The sequence below is a fragment of the Drosophila navojoa genome, chromosome 5, assembly GCF_054131105.1.
Source record: "Drosophila navojoa isolate 15081-1374.11 chromosome 5, UAZ_NAV_1.0, whole genome shotgun sequence".
Lineage (NCBI taxonomy): Eukaryota > Metazoa > Arthropoda > Insecta > Diptera > Drosophilidae > Drosophila > Drosophila navojoa.
Genome location: NC_142893.1, coordinates 19,384,029 through 19,391,254, shown reverse-complemented (window position 1 = coordinate 19,391,254; position 7,226 = coordinate 19,384,029). Strand labels below are relative to the sequence as shown.

At 40.0% G+C, this 7,226-nt stretch overlaps 1 protein-coding gene across 1 annotated transcript in view; it reads left to right on the top strand.

The window, feature by feature from the left end:
* Window positions 1-225: 225 nt before the first annotated feature.
* mbl (splicing regulator muscleblind) overlaps window positions 226-7,226 on the top strand; it is a 222,622-nt gene continuing 215,621 nt past the window's right edge. Inside the window, exon 1 of the mRNA XM_089261253.1 lies at window positions 226-375. The gene's annotated coding sequence lies outside the window, so the exon portion shown is untranslated. The remainder of the gene's footprint in view (window positions 376-7,226) is intronic.

Genomic DNA, 7,226 nt, shown 5'->3' with positions numbered 1-7,226 from the left:
GCTCATTTGCTTCATTTCGATTGCAGATCTTTTTGACTAGATTAATGTGATACATAAATTTCCAATTTGCTTTGTGAACTTTGCATATCCCAATCAAAACTATTTTCAGCTTTGTATTGTATTGTTTATTTGAAAAAATATATATATTATTTTGTTTATCTGCTTAAAAACATTTTTTAAATATTTGTACTTTTTTCAGAATTTTATCTATTCAAGAGTTGTGAATTTAGAGAAATATATAAAAGAGAAAATCCTTAAATCTTAAAAAACTGTTTCAATATTTCAACCTACTAAAAAACTAAACAATTAGTGCTAAAAATAGTGTTGAAAAACGTAAGATGAATACACAAAAATAAACGTTGGCCTCTTCAAAAAGTAAGTTAAATTAAACTAAATAAAATAAATAATTTCTATTTCAAGAAAAGTCAAAAGTAGTTTATTCGAAAAAAGTAAATGTTTATCTGCCTCGGTTTTTGTTCGCTTGACTTTCCCGTTTTCTGGAACTAATGACAACGTTTTGGCATCTATCTCTGCTGTTAGCTGCATTTAGTTGAATTTAACAGGTAATAAATTGATTGAACTTGTTTCTCTGCAATCGACTTGAAGACGCCTGCCACCGTGCCACCGTGCCACCGATGGCCAGCGGGCTGGCTGGGAACTGTAGCAATTGTGGCTCAAGTAGCTCTATATCTTATATAAATCGTCAGTTTTGACGCCGCCTCAGTTGAGCTATTGGCTCGTAAATTACGCGAACAGTGACGGAGTTGGTAATTAATAGGCGCCAATGGTAACATTACTCCCCGCTCTCTCCACTCCCTGACCAGTTCAGCCCCCCTCCCGGTTTGTGTTTTCGTTTTTCTGCAGTTATTGCGCTAGGCATTCGTTAAGCAAAAACACATTTATTTATAACTCGGCGTCTTGGTGGAAAGCTGGAAATCGGATATCCTTCGGTCAGTTCACATAACTCTAAACCTTAAGTCGGACATGTTACACCGCCTGTCGTTGTCTTTGCTCTGGCCACAGACATAGCTTTAACATTCGCTGGAAAGTAGCAGGAAATCGCAAGAAAAGTTCACGCTTATGGCCATAAAGTAAATGTAACTCTAACCGTTTTACTAGCCATAGGCATTAAATACTAGGCACATACAAGTGGATCGGGCTAGTTGATATTTGCATGTACTCGATAGTCAGGGGCTTACTTTTACTTACTATAATTCAAGCTGAGCTGTTGAGTGGAAGAAAAGGCTTTGTGAGCACACGAAAGGTCTTAACTGTCTTTTTTATCTATCATAAAATATATTTTTCATGTTGAGTTTTCAGTTTTTATAGTGAATTTCAATAAAGAAGTCAGCTGATTCATAACCAGCTTCCGTATATTTATTTATATATTTTTATTTGTATTTTCAATTCTCAAGTATTATTCATATTATTTGACACACATTTATAGCATTTCAATTAAGTTTAAATATACACTATTTACACTTGTAGCTTTCTCAGCAGCTTAAAAGCTCTCAAAGCACATGACAGCTATTCTAGTTGTATGAATTGAAGCAACTTTCTTTTTAGAATGAGGCGCATTTGGAGCATTGTTAACCTCGCAAAGAGTTTAAGCTCAAACTTTAAAAAACAAAGTCGAATAATCAAAACGAAAAGTTGTTCCAAGCTTATTAAATACCAAGTCTTAATCAGGCATCCGTTTGCTTAGAAAACAATTGTTGATTGCATTTTATTTGCCAGCTCGCATTGACTCTAACAAAAACTTGCGTTTAACAATAAACGCAAGCAACTTCCTGATTGGCAGTTCAAAACAAAAATAAAACAGAAGTGGTTTACGAGCTGTTAATCAACTGGAAATGCTTCACAAATCATTATGGAAAACTTTACACACTTTCGCGAGCTGAGCTAATTTATTGCTGAGTGCACAGGAGCTGGAAATCCACTTTATTGGACAGTCAAGTGACACGCCCAGCCCACGACTGTCAAAGACCTCCTCAAATATCAACCAAAAACGCATAAAAACTTTGAAGGAAATTGCTGAAAAAAAAATGGAAAATATTTTGCCAAAGGCTCATTTCCTGTAGTTGGCAATTCGTCAACGGGTTCGACTCCTAATAGGGAAATAATTAAAGTCTAGCGTGCAACAATTTGGCGTCTGGTTGGCGAGATAAAAACGCGACCAGTCGCTGGCAATTGCTTCGCTGGCTGAATAACGATATGGGGGCTCCCATGTGACACAGTTTTGCCTTTACGTCTTCATTTCTCTCTCCCTCTCTATTGTTGTCTCTTTCTCTGTCTGTCAGCTTCGTTGGCCACGCTTCTGTTGCTCAGGTAAGTTCCGATTAGCTCACTGACGATTCTTTATCCCAGCATCTGGCGCATTCACCTCTATCAGAGGCGCACAAAGAGCAGAAAAAAGAACAAGAAAAACTGCTGATGAAAATGGAAAAAAAAAAACATTGGCGGAAAAAAGGGAAGCTATGGATGCACTATGCGCTTTTATGAGAAATGATTTGCGATTTGTGTGCATTCGTTTGAGTTTTATAGACGTTTCATTACCAGCCAACATTTTCCCTACTCTCTGTCGTAAAAAATAAACGAAAAAGAAGAATTTCCACAGTTTTTTTGCTGTTTGTTTTTGCAATGCTTAAATGAAAATGCATGGAAAATTGCAACTAACTGGCATGCAACTGGCTGCGTGAGGGCGTGCGTGGGCGTGCCGCCTGACATTTGCATGCGTTTTTAGTGCGCACTGAATGTTTAATGCGTTGCACAACACTGACAATGTTGTTGCCATTCAATTGGCATTGATTTCAGCTAAAGCTCAGCTTAGCGCTTCGGTTGCCCTTTAAACATTGGGTTGAAAAATACCAGAGAGAGGGCAAATCGTGTAAATTTAAGTAAAAATATTTAGGGATTGTTATAAAAATAAAATAAAATTTTAATAATTGTTTGTTGACTGTGCAAAGTCTTATATAAGAGCGAAAAGTACGAAATATATTGTTTATATATTGTCAGTCTTACTTAATACACCGATATTGAACCAAGCTCTCTCAGCGATCTGGGCCTCAAATGCCAGCACATTGAGCTCTGTATTCTTCTTCTTCTTCAACGAACTCTGGCTGTTCGTGTCAAGTGTTTGTTCAACCTGAATGACATGGCGAGGGCGATTTTATACTCATTGCTGTTTGCTTTTGGTGGCTAGGCAACCCCTGGCGCTGCGAGTGTTGCAAGACACGCGTGCACACGCCGGGAGACAAAGCGCAAATGTCACGTTGTCCTCGTGAAAGCATGGGACAGTGGGCAGAGCGTGCGCTCAATGTCTTTTCAATGGCGTTTAAAATGCAGCAATTAAACCGCAATTTCTATAAAAAATTACGCCTCGAATGCGAAAGAAAACAATTAAGGCGTGTGAGCAAGGACCAAGCCGTAAGCAGCAAGCGGCTAAGAGGGGAAGGGTGCAGAGAGCAGAGGGCAAGGAGGCAGTCAGGTCGGCCAGTGGAAGCGACGATGGCAGAGAGGCCATGACAACAATTACGAGATCCATTTAACTTTGGCAGGATGCGAAGAATGCGAATGCGACACATGTCGCAAAACGCAGCGGGAGACGGCGAAAGTCAACGGCGACGTCAACAAAACTGGCGACATGCCGACTAACACACACACACACCCACACACCGTCAGATGCTGAAAGACATTCGCATTCATGTCCTGCGTTAAAAAGTCACAAAAAATAAAAGGAGAGACAGCGCTGCGGTCGGGAGTGACTGACTAGAAGATGCCTAAAGCAGCAGCTGTAAATATATATAAGGCAGCAGCTGAACGGACAGACAGAGGAATAGAGTGAAGTCCATAGTCACTCAGCTGGTTGTCCTGATCAAGAATATATATACGTAATGAGGTATATTTTTCTGTCTGTTACATTCATTTTCATAGAACCAACATACTCTCACTTTACTATTTTCAATGAGTATGTACACATACACACACATATCTAAAAGGGCGAACAACTTGAATGTCGCCGCGCTAAAAGCGCACAAATCTTGGCAAACGTTGCAAATATGAAGCGGGACGAGTCCTGCCAGAGCAGACAATCCACACAGGATGTTTTTGCGCTCATTATGCGCCAGCTGCAGCAACACCAGCACCAACATGCAACATATGCGCGCGTGTGTGTGTGTGCGAGTGTGTGTGCGTTTGTGTGCTTTGTTGCGCCTTGGCATAAACATAAAGTTCAAGCAATGAAACGCATTTCGATGCTGAACTTAATGCAAAGCACCGACTGGCAAAATACCCTGCAAAACAAGCAATAGAAAACTAAGCTAGGGAATGTTATTATTACAAAGCTTATATTAATTATAATAAAATTTATTTTATGTACTTTTATTAATATTATTATATTATTATAATATTTATTTTAAGGTATCAATAATTTGTATTTCTAATTGTATATAAATTTTATTTAAATTTATTCTATGTATATTTATTTTAAAAATATTTATTTTAAGGTATTAGCAATTTGTATTTCTAACTTTATATACATTTAATTTTATTTTATTTTATATATATTAACAAACATAATATATATTTTAATGTATATAAATGTTTTCAATACTTCGTATATTCATTCTATAATATTTCTTATTAACTCATGAGCTTTAAAAAATTCTTGGTCAACTTTACTACCAGATTTCGAACTCTGTAGTTTTCCTTTCAAAGAAAGAGTATCTAAGCTTCGGTTCTTTTGACGTAGTTTTTACTTTCTTTTGGTATGTAAATAAATAAAAGTGATGTATGTGTCTGCAGCTGCATATGTGTTTATGTATTCACGCGAGTGTGTGAGAGTTTGTTGTGCTTTCAGGTGGTTGTGTGTGTGTGTGTGTGTGTGTGTGTGAGCGTGTGTGTGTAATTGAGTTTCACTTGGAGCCCGCCTGACATTGACTTTATTCGGGACGCTGCTGGCGTAAAGACAAATAGGCACAGCACAGACAGTGGAACAGCGATCCTGGGCGCACGGAGACGGACTGTGGCCGGATGCCTGAGAAAGGCTCACATTTTATTTGTTGAAGTGCAAGAAAAGCAGAAGTCAAAAAGGGCTTAATGCACTTAAGAATTATGCGAAGCATGAGCGAAATAAAGCAAAAGAAAGAACTGGAGATATTGTCAACAGGCTTTAGAGGGTGTATGTGAGGGTGTCTGATGGTGTGTGATGGTGTGTGTGAGGATGAGTGACATGAGACGGCAGTTGCTTGAGCTCTGCGATTATAATGCATTCCTACTTAATCCATGAGCGACTGAAGCAACTGATGTAAATTGGATTTGGAAATTTCGTGTTTGCATAAAATCCCATGCATGAAAATCAGGTGCTGAACACCAGCTTTAAAGTACATTGATGGGCAATATATTTCCAGTGACGTCAGCTCGAAGAGTAGTTGTAAAGCTGCTCTTTGACTATTTAGCTTAGCAAACGTTTTGCAGAGAAGATCGTTTGTCTATCTACTTAACATAGATGTGATGACGACTCGAACTGCAACGTTCGAGACACGTATTGACACACATTTTGCAACACTGGCGCGCTTGACGTATTGCCACTAATGTGACTGTATTAAGACCATGAAAAATGCTTGCATAATTGTCAAGTTATGTGCAATGATGAGCAGCAACTACATTTGACAAGCCCACAAAACACACCCAAACACCCAAACACACACACACACTGAGACACAGCTATGAATAGTGTACTACATGAATGCTGCAAAAGAGCCGCAAAATCCACACAATACAAACACCATCCACACACACATGCAGACAGAGCCTTACAGACGTGCTGGCAATGGGCATGAGCGAGACAGCCTGCTTTTGGGTGCGTTCGCATTTTTGGGCTCGTTCAATATTGAATACCGAAACTGAATAAGTGAATCAATGAAGTGAATAGTGATTAAATGCGAGCGAGTGTGCGTGCCTGTGTGTGTTGAGTGTGAGTGTGCATGTGTGGAGCATCTCTGGCAGAGCTTAGTGCTGCCCTTTCACGGAGTTCGCTCGCATTTGTGGGGCCTCAGCTCGTAAGCGTTTTGTGTGTACGATTATCGATGCCTTTTGGCAATCCCACATTCCGTGTCCCTATTGACACAAACTATCAATTGTATCGATATGTTGGGTTTGAGGTCATTTGCTTAAATTTCCATAATGTTTGATGAACAGGGCGATAATCGTTTCTCAGCTAAATGTTCATATCTCTAAAACTCAAAGGGGGAAACCAGAGATAGAGACAGAGAGAGTTGAAGCGATATATAGATGAAAAGTGAAGATAGAGAGAGATAAGTAAGTCAGGGAAGAGATAGATAGGAATTAAGAGAATGGGAGAGAGAGAGAGACAGAAAGAGAGAGAAGAAAAAGACAGGGATAGAGAGATCGTGGAAACCAAAACAGAGAGAATACTCTGATTTCGCCTATATGTTTCAAGCATATCTAACCCTTACTTAAACCTTTATTTCAAATAGCAGATCATTATATTTTCATTTCTATTCCGTGACCTTGTATATTCACTTTATACTTATTGGAGCCCCTTTAGTGAATCCCTTTATATGTAGCTTTTGCAAGCCTTCGGTAGGCTCGAGCATTGGGGATCAGTTAAAGCGTTTCGATTGATTTCGGACTGCCCTCAGACCGTTGGTGGGCTAATTTCGCATCGCTAATGTCACCAGTTGCTGGCTGGCATCAATTCGCATTCAGCTCTGCCTCAGTGGTGCAGCAGCCTGGTCAACATATAGGAACAGCAGACGTCAGCATGTTCCTGCACCCGACACGTCATCTGCCCCTCGCTCCGTGTTCCGCTTCCCGAGTCCCTCACTCCATGTTTCACGCTCCAACCACCCCCCCCCCGCCCTCCAGCCGTCTCCTGCCATTCGGCGCTGCTCTCTCGTGTCGCTGCACTCACTCGTGCATACATGAAAGTCAATTAAGCGTATTAAGTGCAACTGTTCATGTGTATGTGTGTCTGTATGGCTGGGTGGGTGTGTGGGTCCTTGTATGTGTTGTGTGTTGCTGTGCTTATCATGGCATTTCTTGGCATTGGCATCAAACAACAAACGTTCCACCACATTCGGGACGCCAACCCCATTCGATGCACGGCTTCCCTTTCAACTGCTGCAACCCTTTTGAGTTGGGGACGTTACGCGACAATTTCCATCATTCGATTGCTAAATACATATACACGTATAAATGTATAT